This window comes from Dendrobates tinctorius, unplaced genomic scaffold (genome assembly GCF_039654945.1).
Source record: "Dendrobates tinctorius isolate UK_male_01 unplaced genomic scaffold, ASM3965494v1 ptg000064l, whole genome shotgun sequence".
In the NCBI taxonomy this organism is placed as follows: domain Eukaryota; kingdom Metazoa; phylum Chordata; class Amphibia; order Anura; family Dendrobatidae; genus Dendrobates; species Dendrobates tinctorius.
In genome coordinates, this window is record NW_027361732.1 from 22,222,472 (window position 1) to 22,237,082 (window position 14,611).

Sequence of the window (14,611 nt, forward strand, 5' to 3'; positions counted from 1 at the left end):
GGAGTTTTCTAGTTTTTATTGTCACCCCATTTCCCTTCCCTTTCCTTCCCCTCTCCTAATTGTACCCCCTCCCCCTTTTCCTAAAATCTTATATTTCCCTTCTCACTCCTCCCCTTATTAAACCTTCCAAATCAATAAACACAGTTAAATACAAAATGTAAATGATAAATAAATTAAAATGATAGGTGAACAAATTGATTCAACACATATCAAATTCAATTTAAATATCTTGAAATCTGCAGCTCACAACAACTTTGAATAATGTGGTATTCAATTTGCTCTCTAAAACTTTAACCTTTTACATATAGTAGATTGTATGTGTCACACACTGCTGCATCAGCTCCTCCAACAACTCTCTCTCTCTGTCACTCCTACAGAATGCTTGCTAAGAATTAGGAAACATAGGAAACACAGCTCAATGAGCAGATCACACAGTCCATTCCACACTAACATTTTTCTTATAACTAGCTTATCCTTTTTTATATTTAGCTTTGTCTGTTTTTATCATTTTTCATTCATTTTACAGTTAATTTCGAATTATGTAAAAAGTCTAACATTTAAAGTAATGACGTCAGCTAACAGAAACAGAATTCACTTGTTGATATGAGAATATTTATTGATCTTTGGATCGAAACGTTGCCATAGGAGGCAGAATAAAATTTGAATACTTTTTCACCAACGTTTGAGGAGCTGTTTTTTCTACTATTTGGTATGGACTTTTTTCCGGGATGAACTCCCTAGATGTGACGTACGTCTTACTTAGTGTCCTATAGGACTCTGGCAATATGAGGTGCGGTTTAACTTATAATTTTTGATTGACTATTTAGAATTGAGAGTCCTAATACGGTACAAAGATATATATCTTTCTTGTCAATTCGATAAACATCATGACTACCACACATTGTCCTATGCCAGAACTGTGCCGGCCTCTCCTACATCACACTTTCAACTTACTTTGGTCACAATACCATATTAAAGCAAGCAACATACACAATTTCAGTACAATTATGCTACCTGAAATTAGTGCCACTTTTGTTTACTGCAAATCGAATTTTTATAAAAAATTTGCTGAACCTAGCAAATTTCAATTGCAAGGGTTCAATAATCTCTAATAAAAGATATTACTATCAATAAAATAAATGTTAGGCATCGGATTCCTGTAGATACACATCAGGAGTCCAGAACCTCACATACTCCTTTGCAGCAAGTCATTCCGGAGGCTAAGTCCTGCTGCCGCTCCACTGAGCATGCTCATGAGATGATCTCCCATTGGAGCTCGGGAGTCACATGATCAGGTCCTTCCCCTGATCTGATTGGTCCATCTCAGAGATCTGGAAGGTCCCGGCAGCGCACGGCTATAAAAGGCCTGCATGGCCGTTCGGCCATGCGCTAGTATAGACATTACTTGCTAGATGTGTGAATGGTGACGGATGTATGATTCTGGTGACTGACTCATTTGAAACCCCTTCCCTCTGATATTACGCTTGTGGATAGGGAATTAGTTCAGCAGTCAGCGCCAGTCAGTGGCAAGCCTTAGGCCACTGTGCACACCGCGCCTCTTCACTAGCATCCGATTGTGCTACTCCTCATGGCACTATCGTCTCACGGCAGTGTCCTACGCCGCGCTGCAGTTGCAGCTCTCTTTGGCACCCGCAGTAGCGACGCCACACACACAGTAGGTCTAGACAGATGCAGTTCCTTCTGCCTTGGGTTCTGCACCTGTGACCTGATATCGTGTGTGCATTTACCTGAGACCTGTGACGCTAACAGGCTCAGCCTTTTTTGTGTTTACCCCTACTGGCATCTCTGTGATTTAACAGTGATTGCTCTGCACAGCTGGGTGACGTTTAACTCTGTGCGCATTATACCGACATATAGCACGTCTGCCACTACTCAGCAGCAGTTATATCATTGGTTGACCCTGAGCGGCGAATGCACTTTATTGTTTATTTTATTTAGTGTGTTCCGCCGTTCCTAACAATAAATCATATTTGATTTAAAAATATAGTATCATTAATAAAATAATTTTGTTTAAAATTATAAGATTAGTTTAAAAGTATTAAAATTATTTTAATCCAATTAACAAGTAATGTTGTACTTTTATATGCTGTGAACCGAGCGATTTTTACAGTCTTTGACTGTACCATATTACCATTATTAAATTACACCTTTCTATTCCAGCTTTTCATCAAGATTATAGCTAATTAAAAAAAGTATAATACAATATATTATTTCATATAATTTTAATGCTCTTCGAAAGCTTCATACAATCTAGAGTGAATATTATCCTATATCTATTACAGCAACCATTAATATCATCATTCTTCTCTTGTATGTTGAGAATTATTTTTACAAGTCTATAAGGAACTGTGATGTAAGCTTCATATTTTTTTCAGACACTATGACAGTTAACTAATAATTCCATGTCCATTAAACCAGTTGATTTAAGGAATTTAATTTCACGTTTGCAGTTCGTTTTATGTTTTCTCAATAAAAAAACATACACTTTCGGATTTATGGCTTTATTCTGTAATATAGACAAGAGGAAATTGGTTTGCAATGCTAGTACTATATCATGTATTCATTGCAGTATGACTGCTTTGATAATGAAATAAATATTGGCTGTAGCTTCCACTGAAGATTTTACTCTCCCCTGTATAATTTCATGTTAGGGGTTAGTAGCTAATGCAAGTGAATAGTATAAATCTTAGTCAGCAAAACTAGTAGTGTCATTTGTTTTTCCTCCAAAAAATATTTATTCTAGTCACATAGGAAATAAAACCATTAATCAGTTAATATGTAAATTATGTTTAGTCCAAATTCTGATTAACATGTATTTTAATGCAAGAATGTATGCAGATATTGGTTTCATTAAATATATTTTCTTACCTATTAACTTCTTCCTGACATTGGATATATTGGTATATCCAATATTGGTTCTCCATGTATAGAGCAGGCTCAGGACCTGACCCTGCACCATACCTCTCTAATGCAAAGCCAGCATCTGCCTCTAAGGGAGCAGTCAGAGAGCTGTATAAATCAGAGATCGGAACGCAGTGCACAAACTGGCTCGTGGCGTTTCCGACCCGAGCATTACATCTTCACGTATTTTTATGCAGCTGTCAAGCTTGGGCCTGGACAGCCGCCAGTCAATCCGTGTACTGCATTCCGATTCAAGTTCAATTTATACTGCTGTTTGATTGCACCCTTACAGGATCTTTCAGAACTGAGTTCCAACTGCTGTTTTTGACCCCATAAATGCACAGACTATAGCATTTGAGGCCAACTGCCTGCTTAATCACGATATAATTGTTGTTTTTTAGTCTATGCAATCATAACGGATAGGCACACATGGCTGTCAAAGGAAAATGGAGGCTGACTCTTCTAAAATTGAACAAGGGCTGGATTTACTGCATTTTTGTGAGCCCTACAGATGACAGCAGCGTAATGTAAAAGCAGCCCAAATATTTTTTGGGGGAAGTTGTCTTAACATCAGTCCCTTACCATCCAAAATCATTTTGTTCATGATATCACCTCCTCCTCCTTCTGCAAGTACTTAGTGGTCATGTATGTATACTCCACGTGGCTAATGTTTTGTACCTTGTGAAAACTTGGTACATTGTGCAATGGTGAAACTTGCACTCCCTATCAATTGCTTTGCTGACACACTCCAAAAGCGGAGTAATGGAGATTTGAAGTAATGAAGATTATTGCCCCTTCTAAATTGCCACGTAAGATTATCTCTACCTAGATTGCGCCAGTCGCACAACTGTTAGATAAAGAAACACAGTTTTTTTAAAAGAATAGAAATTATGAATTTTTTTGCAATCATTTTGCTGACACACTCCAAATGCTGAGTAATGACGATTATTGCCTCTGTTAAATTGTGAGGTAAAATTAATTCTACCCAGATTGTGCCAGTTGCACAACTGCTAGAAAAAGAAACACAGTTTTTTAAGGCAAGAGAAAATTATTATTTTTTTTTCAATTGCCTTACTGACACACTCCAAATGTGGAGTAATGAAGATTATTGCCCTTGCTAAATTGTCATTTAAGATTATCTCTACTCAGATTGCGCCAGTCGCACAACTTCTAGTTAAAGAATCACTATTTTTTAAGCAAATACATTTTTGGGGAGGATTTTTTAAATCTCCTTTATGAGGCACACCAACAGCAGACTCAGGGAAATTAATGGGAAATAGTGACTTTTACGCTCAAGAGGTTTTGAGCCAGTCACACAACTGCTAGACAAATATTAAGTATTTAAGCAGTAGACAAGGAATATTATTCAGCAATTAGATTAAAGAATGGATGCTACTATATGCTGGCACTGATGAGTATTATTTTGCACAAAAAAAAATAGGTTGCTAGAGAGGAATATTATGTAGCTCCCCAAAAAATTGTTTTGTATATCTTGTTGCTACCTAATATTTATTCCCTCTACAAATAGCTCATTTGTATATTATGGTAGTGGACGAAACCCTCCCTATTTCACCCTAATCACACAGTCTGTTCCTAATAATAACTACTATATGACAGGGGAAAATAGCAGAGATCTGCAGCATGTACTTGCAATGATCAGAACACCCACCCAGATGCCTGCCTTTCACCCACCTTCCCTCCCTTCTATTAAATCTCTCACTACTACTGAAATCCCCGCCAAACAAACAAGTAATCTAATCTCACCTAATCTCATCACAATTTTCAGGTCTTAAAAGAGCTTTTTGGAATTAATAAATGCTCAGTATAAACTCCTATCATTCTCCCTACACTACCTTCACTGTCCCTACACTCAAACTACACTTTCCCGACACTGTTTCCAGCTGCAATGTGCGCAAGATGGAGCCAGCAGTCTTTAAATATTCCCTATGATGCTGGAAGGCCAGCCAATCACAGTAATGCCACACCAAAGATGGCGCCGACATTACTGTGATGGGCAAGCCAACCCAGCATGTTCATTGGCTGCAAATAAAGCGCCAAACATGCTGGGCGGGTCATTCAAATATACAGAGGTGAAAACCTAGGAGTAACGAATAGCCCGAACACTGTACTATTTGTGTGAGTAATGAATAGTGCCAAATGTACTCGTTCATCACCACTAATGATGTATTTATGTTCTGATGATGGTTCTGAGGTTTTATTCTGGTGCTAATGATGCTTTTGGTGATATATTCATATATATTTGTCTACAGTTAGATGATGGTCACTGAATTCTATTAGTAAATTACCCTTGAAAATATAATCCATTTTTGTACCCTAGATTGCTATCTTCAAATGAGTGTTGACATCACTAGTCATGTTCTTATTTCTGAAGAACTCAAATTCAGTGACTAGAATAGGTAGTATTCTTATATGTAGATATTACAGAGTTAGGCAACGTATGGCATATGCTTGGGTGTTGAACTGATATATACATGTAAAATAAAGATTACACACACAGGTAGTTGGGCACTACCCATTTTCCAATACTCTCTACTACCACACTTTTGGTTCCACTTTTGTTTCTTAGTTGTTACTTAGGTTCCCCTATGCACTTTTAATGCAATGTATTAAATCACCTTATACAAATCCAGTAGCTATTTATTGTCACTAATTATTATTATTAATACTAGCTTGGCCCATGCAAAATTTTCGTACATTGATCATCGGGAGTGCAGGCAATTTCAGAAAAAGCAAGTTGGTCAAATGTAAATGTATTTCATGAGATGATGAACACAGACAGTTATTTATATATGTAGATTGGTAACACAATAAATTGGTTTGATAAGTAGAGGCCAAAAAATATCTTCCGGTTGAGATGCCACCTGGAGGTCATTGTGTCTTTCTGCAGGTTTATGAAAATGAATGTTTAAACTGTATTTAGTGATAAAATCATGACTTTGTGGTTTGGCTCTTTTCTTGCTGAAGGGAGCCAGTTTACCTTTCAAATGGTGTATCTTTTGTGTGGGTGGGGCGAAGTAATCAGTGAAAAAGTAGTGCATGTTTACAAATGTGTTTGCATATGTGACTCACCATTTGTGTGTGTGGGGCAAAGTAATCACCAAAAAAGCAGTGCATGTGTACAAATGTGTTTGCATATATGACTCACCTGCAGTGATGTGTGCAATCCTCCAATATGCCTGAAATAGGCTAGGCAAGCAGTTGAGAAATCTGGAAAGACCCCAAGGTAAATATTTGGATTTGTTTGTGATGTCTGTAAGCAGCTTTGTGGTATTGTGCTTTGGGGTAGTGTGCTAACACCTGCAGGTAATTTCACCTTTCAAATGGTGTATAATTTGTTTGTGTGGGTGGGGTATAAACAGAGCAAGTGTGCAATTCAATAGGCAGTGCATGTTTACAAATGTGTTTGCATATGTGCCTCACTGCCAGGGAAATGTGCAATCTTCCAATTTGGCTAAAATAAGCTGGGCAAGCAGTTCATCAAGCTGGAAAGCCCCCAAGGCAAATGTTTGGATTTGTTTGTGATGTCTGTAAGCAGATTTGTGGTAGTGTGCTTTGGGATACTGTGCTGCAACCTGCAGGTAATTTTTCCTTACTGCAGGTTTGTGAAAATTAATGTTTAAACTGTATTTTGTGATCAAATCGTGGATGGTTTGCTTGGCTATTTTCTTACTGAAGCGGGTAAGCTTACCTTTCAAATGGTATATCATTTATGTGTTTGGGTGCAGTATGAACGGAGATACAAATTAATCACCAAAAAACAGTGTTTAGAAATAATAGAATAGATTATTGTTACGTAACCAAACCTTAGCAGGTTCTAGAGCTGGTCCTTTTGCAGCCTGCTTTGCAGATGTGTGCTACAAGGTATAACTTTTTTAAGTCATAGTTTATCTTTAAATATTGAGGCTAATCATAACCACTTAATTTAAGCAGTGATACAATATCTCTGGCACCCCTGCACATGTCCCCTTCCTCCCTGGGACACCAAAGTGTTCACTTACCTGCCTGAGCTCCCCCATCACCTCTCCCCTCCCAGGCAAGGAACCCATGTCTTCAGGCATAATGCTTAGAGTGTGTGCTCCTTTCTACCTAAAGGGGCTGTGTGTGCACTCCTGAAAATGTCCACAACCAATTGCTGGGAGACATTACATATTTACAGCACCTTCACCAAAAGAAAGGTGCCTTAGAAACTTCATTAGTATCAGTGAGTTCTTGCTACCTAGTAGTAAGGTTCCTGTTTCCATGTTCATGTTATCCTCTCAGTCCAGTTTCCTGACCCAGTCAGCTCTGTTTGCATCTAATCCTGCTTGTCCTGCCATACCTATTCCAAACCCATCCTGCCTGTGCCTAGTCCTGTTCCTTATCAGCAACTCTGTACCTACACCTGTGATTCCCTACCTGTGTGCCTGTGCCTGTCCTGTAACTGATACTTCATCTGTCTACCCGCCGAATCCCTCCTGCTAAACCAGTCCCTAGCAGGTCCTGCTTCCATTCCCCTTTGGGGGTCAGTTGCCACTGCTACAGAGTTCGGTCTAGAGTAGCACCTTGCGTCCATCTGGGTTCAAGTCTTATCACCCCATCAGGGTGTGGTTCTAGTGAAGAACCAGGAGTTCACTTACAGTAGTTATGCCCATCAGGCTCTCTCTGGACCGAAGCACAGTGGTTCCAAAATCATGTGCGTAACAATAGGTAAGTGTCAGAGTACTAAATGGTGCCATCATAGCAGCTAGAAGCTAACTTAAGGTCTTTGTGTCTGCCATATCAGAACACCTAAAATCCAGCTTTGGATTGGAAATCTGTGTCTGTGGTGAGTTGGGGTTGTCGGTGTGCTCTTGGCTACACTCCTGTTTTCTCCACCTCTCCCCAGTTGCATAATGTTCCTGACTATTTGGCTGATTTTTATGATATATTTAGTTAGAGCAAGTCTGCGTCTTTGCCTCCTCATAGGAGTTATGAATGTGCAATTGAGTTGAGACCTGGGTGTAAATTTCCCAAGGGTCGACTTTTCAATTTATCTGTGCCCAAACACAAGGCTATGCGATCTTAGATTAAGGAGTCATTGGAGAAGGGTCATATTAGACCATCCTCTTCGCCCTTAGGTGCTGGGGTTTTTTTCGTGGCCAAGCAAGATGGTTCATTAAGGCCTTGTATTGACTATCGTTCCCTCAACAAAATTACTGTTAAATATCAGTATCCATTACCCCTGATTTCTGATTTATTCTATAGAGTTAAAGGTGCTTGCTGGTTTACTAAGCTTGACCTCAGGGGGCGTATAATCTTATTCGCATCAAGCATGGGGATGAATGGAAGATTGCGTTTAATACTCCGGAGGGACATTTTGAGAACCTGGTGAAGCCTTTTGGGCTCACTAATGCCCCTTCTGTCTTCCATTCCTTCATGAATGATATTTTCCGGGACTTTGTGGATAAGTTTTTGATCATCTATCTGGATGATATTTTGATCTTTTCCAGGGATTGGGATTCTCATGTGGAACATGCTCGGACTGTGTTCCGGATTTTGAGAGTGAATTCCTTGTATGTTAAGGGATCGAAGTGCGCTTTTGGTGTACAGAGGATTTCATTTTTGGGAATTAATTTGTCTCCGTCAACTATTGAAATGGACCCGGCCAAGGTACAGGTCATTTATGATTGGGTTAAACCCACTTCTTTGAAGGCTCTCCAGAAGTTTTTGGGTTTTGCTAATTTTTATCGTAAATTTATAGCTAATTTTTCTGGTATTGCTAAACCATTGACTGATTTAACTAAAAAGGGTGCTGATGGGCTGAATTGGTCTTCAGAGGCTGTTTCGGCCTTTCAGGAGCTGAAGCGAAGGTTCACTTCTGCTCTGGTTTTGTGGCAACCTGATGTCTCACTTCCTTTTCAGGTGGAGGTAGAAGCTTCAGAGAATTTGAATTACCTTGAGTCGGCCAAACGCTTGAATCCTAGACAGGCTAGGTGGGACTTATTTTTTGCGCGTTTTGATTTTGTGGTCTCCTTTCTTCCAGGCACTAAGAATGTTAAGGCAGATGCCCTTTATAGGAGTTTCTTTGCTGATTCTCCTATTGTGAACAAGCCTACTACCATCCTAGGTGAGGGGGTAGTTCTTTCTGCCATCTCGCCCGATTTGAGATGTGCTCTGGAAGAATTCCAGGAGGACAAACCTGAGCGTTGTCCTTTTGGAAAATTGTATGTTCCTGACCAGTGGAGGAAGAGAGTGATGTCTGAAGTTCATTGCTCCGCATTGGCTTGTCATCCAGGTATTTTTGGTACCAGAGATTTGGTGAGTCGGTCTTTTTGGTGGCCTGCCTTATCTCGTGATGTCAGGAATTTTGTGTAGTCCTGTGGGACTTGTTCCCGGTCTAAACCCTGTTCTCGCTCTAGTGGGTTGTTGAAGCCCTTGCCGGTGCCTAAGAGGCCATGGACCCATATTGCAATGGATTTTATTTCTGATCTTCCTGTCTCTCAGAGAATGACTGTTATCTGGGAGATTTGTGACAGATTCTCTAAGATAGTCCATCTTGTACCACTCCCTAAGTTAACATCTTCCTCAGAGTTGGTACCCTTGTTTTTACAACAGGTGGTTCGGTTGCATGGGATTCCTGAGAACATTATATCGGACAGAGGAGTTCAGTTTGTTTCCAGATTCTGGAAAGCCTTTTGTTCCAAGCTGGGAATTCAGTTGTCCTTCTCCTCTGTGTTTCACCCTCAGACCAATGGGCAGATGGAGAGAACAAACCAGACTTTGGAGTCCTATTTGAAATGTTTTATATCTGCTGATCAGGATGATTGGGTTTCATTTTTGCCCTTGGCCGAATTCGCTTTAAATAATAGAGTTAGTTCTGCCACCTTGATGTCCCCCTTTTTCTGTAACTTTGGGTTTCATCCTCGATTTTCTTCAGGGCAAGTGGAATCTTCAGCCTGCCCAGGTGTTGACACTGTGGTAGAGAGAATGCAGCAGATTTGGGACCAAATAGTGGATAAGTTGTCTCTCTCCCAGGAAAAGGCCCAGTGATTTTCCAACCAGCATAGGACCATTGGTCCCTGGTTTAAAGTGGGTGATATGGTTTGGTTGTCATCAAGGAATATCTCTATGAAGGTGGCTTCTCCAAAGTTCAAGCAAAGATTTATTGGACATTACAAGATTTTGGAGATTCTTAATCCGGTTTCTTTTCGATTGGCTCTTCCTGTTACGTTTAAGATCCATAACGTGTTTCATAAGTTGCTGTTGAAGAGATATGTTGAGCCAGTAGTTCCTATGGCGGCACCTCCTGACCCTGTATTGGTTAAAGGTAATGTGGAATATGAGGTAGAGAAAATACTGGATTCTCGTCTGGCTAGATGGAGACTCCAGTATTTGGTCAAGTGGAAGGGTTATGGCCAGGAGGACAATTCTTGGGTCTCTGCCTCTGATATTCATGCCGAGAGATTGGTTCGTGCTTTTCATCGGGCCCATCCTGATCGGCCTGGTGGCGTGGATGAGGGTTCGGTGACTCCTCCTCAAGGGGGGTACTGTTGTGAGCTCATTTTCGGGTTTGCCTCTGGCTTCTGGTGAGGGTTATGGAGCTGGCTGTGCTGACAGAGGAGTAGTGAGTTCTCTATCTGGACTCCCTCTGTTGGTGAAGGGAGGTAATGAAGCTGATCTAAATGGCAGAGACCGGCCACCTGTGGAAGAGGACTGTGATTGGACATCAGGAATTTCTGATTGGATTTAAGGCAGCCGACTCCCTAGTTTCTTGCTGGTGATTTCTCATGACTGTGGCTTCTGGTTTCCAGCTTGGTTCTTGCCTTCTTAAAGCTAAGTTTTCTCTGCTATTGTTCATATGAGTTTTCGTCTGGTTTACTTAGTTTTTGTGTTCAGCCAGCCCTGGCTGGGACTGGGCTGAATCCCCATTTTGTCTCTGATCAGTTGATTTCTTTTGCTCTGTCTTCAGAATATACCTGAGTGCTGATATAGGGATTTGAAGTCTAGCAACTTCAGGGCCTTTTTCTATCAGACGTGTTGGACATTTTTTGGCAGGGTTTTTTGCGTGATTGCAGACAGCAGCTTTTCTTTCTTTTCCTTTCTAGTTAGTGAGGGCCCCATCGTTTGCTCAGTCTATCTTTCTATCTGTGTTTGTGTTTTCATCTTGTTTCACCGTCAATACATGTTGGGGGCTGTCTATTGCTTTGGGGTCTGCTCTGGGGCAGTTTAGATTTTCCCTTTCTTTCTTTAGGCTTACTTAGTTCTCCGGCCGTGACGAGGCATCTAGGACACACAAAACTTTGCCACATTTGGGCCATACTGGTTTTGCCTTGTGCTGAGGCGCTGCCTCTGCTCCCTTTTTGTGCAGAGTTTCCTCGACTGCCTCGACGCACAGAGCTGCTTTGTAAAGCACTAGCAGCACTGCTCTCGGGTGGAATGGAGAACATGATGGAATGCACCAGTGTCTCTTGTTACCACCGAATTTTATGCTCCCGCTTCAAAAGTGTTATGAGGCTTTGTAAGTTGTCCCAGTAGCGAGGATCTAGGAGGGTGTACACCCAGCCGTGTTGAGAATGTGGGTGATGCGGCATTCGTTTCTCAGGCACTGCAGCATGAAATCAACCATGTTCTGCAGACTCCCAACTGCCAAAGAAACGCTGTCCCCTGCTTGAGGCGTCATCTCTGCCTGCTCTGCATCACCCCACCCTTGCTATATATACTGACTAGAGCATTGTGTACCCCCCTCCTCTGGAGAGATGTCTTTGTCCTCCATTGACTCCTCCTTATCCTCCTCACAAAGTGTCCCATGCCTAGGCCTTTGTGAGAAGTCACGTAGCGCAGACTGTCCAGAAGCAGATGGCATTTGTGACTCCTCATCCTCCACCTCTTCCAAAACCTCCTCCCTTAGTGCTTGCTGCTGCTCACACAACCGCTCCAACATATGTAACGTTGAATTCCACCTGGTGGGTAGGTCACATATGATGCGATGTTCCGGAAGGCGTAATCGGCGCTGCAGAGCTGCAATGCGCGATCTTGCCATGCTGGAACGCCGCAAGTGAACGCACTCTATGCGGACCTTGTGCAGCAGTGCATCAAGATCCGAATAGTCCCTCAGAAAGCTCTGCACAACCAAGTCGAGCACATGTGCCAGACATGGGATGTGAGTGAGGTTGCCTAGGCCCAGAGCCACCACCAGATTTCGGCCATTGTCACACACTGCCAAGCTTGGCTGGAGATTCGCTGGCACAAAACCACACATCGATCTCCTGCTTGATGGCATTCCAGAGCTTCTGTGCTGTGTGGCTTCGATTCCCCAAAGAAATTAATTTCAGTATGGCCTGTTGACGTTTGGCCACGGCTGTGCTCATATCGGTCGTAACAGGCTCCTGCAGCGCTGATTCTGATTAACTGGAGTATGAGGAGGAGTCAATGTGTACAGACTGGATTCCTGCAATCCTTGGAGTTGGCAGAACACGTACAGCGCCACTCTCAAGATCTGTACCTGGCTCCACAACATTGACCCAAAGGGCAGTGAGGGAAAGGTATCGTCCCTGTCCATGGTTACTGGTCCACGCATCGGTGGTCAGGTGGACCTTGCTACTGACGGCGTTTAGTAGCGCATGTTTAATTTTTCCCTCCACATGCTTTTGCAGGGCAGGGACGGCTTGCCTGCTGAAATAAAAGCGGCTGGGCATGTTGTATTGTGGGACTGCCAATGCCATGAAGTTATGGAAGGTGTCAGTCTCCACCAGCCTGAATGACAGCATTTCCAGGTCCGGTAGTTTGGCAATGCCAGCATTCAGAGCCTGTGCTCGGGGATGGTTTGCTGAGAATGGCCACCTTTTCTCCCATGCCTGTGCTACCGATGACTGTAGAGTGTCCTGGGAGTGTGAGGATGAACGGGAACGTGGTGCTGTGGGTGGAATGTGACTGGGTCTCTGGACAACAGTGCCAGAGGTTCTTCCATGGCGATCCTGTGAGGAAGCTGAACCAGCTGTGTGTGAGCTGGAGGAAGAGGCTACAACACGAGCTGAAGAGGTGGTAGGTGGTGCTGTAGGTTGGCTTGCGTCTTCAGTGTGTCTTTGTAACTCCACCACGTGCTTGGTCCGCACATGTTTCCACATATTTGTGGTATTGAGGTTGCTGACACTTTTCCCTCTTTTGACTTTCTGGTGACACAGCTTCCATTTGACAAAGAAAATGTCATCTGTAACTGTGTCAAAAAAGAACCACGCACTGCAAGTCTTGGGAGCGCCCATTTTGGCTTTTGGAAGAGAAATGCTCCTAACGGGTGCCGAAGTGGAGGCTACAGGCAACCAAGTCTGCCCCCTCCATCTCCCTCCTGTTTTGGCCATTCGGGGAATCTCTTCCTCAGAGCTGCTCCCACCACCTTCCTGTTCCTCATGCCATGATGGGTGAAGGACCTCATCATCTACACTCCCCTCTCAGCACCATACGCACCAGAAAGTGGCACCTGAGTCTCATCATCTGATGCGTACTGAGGTGTGCTGACCATAGGCACTGGCCCTCCCACCTCTTCAGATTCAAAGGGACAAAGCAGCTGCGCATCACTGCATACTCCCTCTTCTTCACATTCTTGACTGCTGCTTGGCTGGCCCCCTCTTTCCAAGCCAACAGATTCAGAGAACAGAAGTAGAGACTGAGATGGCTCCTGTCCAGGGCTCTCTGACTGCCTGGTCACTTTGGCAGGTGGTGAAGAGACAGATGGTTGCTCTTCAGTACTCTGGCCCTGGGAGGATGCGGAAGTCATTGAAGTCGATGTGTTAGCTGCCATCCATCCGACAACGGCTTCATCAGTGGGGTACGGCGAGGTCCTACAAAGCTGCGCAAAAAGGACTGTTGCCTGGTAAAACTGGGGGATGCTGACTCACTGGTGCCCGCAGCAGGCACAGAATCCCCACGTCCTCTCCCTGCTGAATCCCCTCATCCTCTCCCTGCTGCAACTCCATGCCCACGACCACGTGCCTTACTCCCTGCCTTCTTCATCTTGGTAGACTGATAAAGATAGGCAGAACAGTACAAAGGGGGGGCTTAGTGTGCTTATTCCTGAACAGCTGCTAACAGGTATAAGAAACACTAATTTTATAAAGTGTGTGGACTACACTTTAACATGAGCTAATGTGGCCTACACAACTGTCAATTGGAGTGTTTGGTGAACTTTATTTTTTTTTTTCAAAAAAACTAAATGGATGTGACCAAAGATGTGAAAGTGATAGTATCACAAACTTTTTTGAGCTATTACATTGCAGGAAGGTAACCTACAATGCAATAGATGAGGCTCCAAAAAATAGGGTAATACTAATATGGCTGCGGCTGCAGGGCACAAGCCAGAAAAAAAGCTCCACTTTCTACTCCTATATAGTGTTTGCAAGCAACCAATGTATATGGATACGGATGGATGCACACTAATAGGACAATTAATGAAAAATGAGCTGCAATAAAAGAAAATTATGTGTGAGGCAGTGACGCACGCTGAGCAGCCTACAACCAGACGTGGCTGCAGGACACACTACAACGTGAGCTGCACTCACACACAGAGACCTCTCAGACAGCCGTGAACAGTGCAGATAACTGGGCACTAGCACTGAAAGGCTGCAGAAAGGCTCCGCTGTCTACTCCTATAGTGTTTGCAACCAATGTATATGGATATGGATGGATGCACACTAATAGGAGAATTAATGAAAAATTT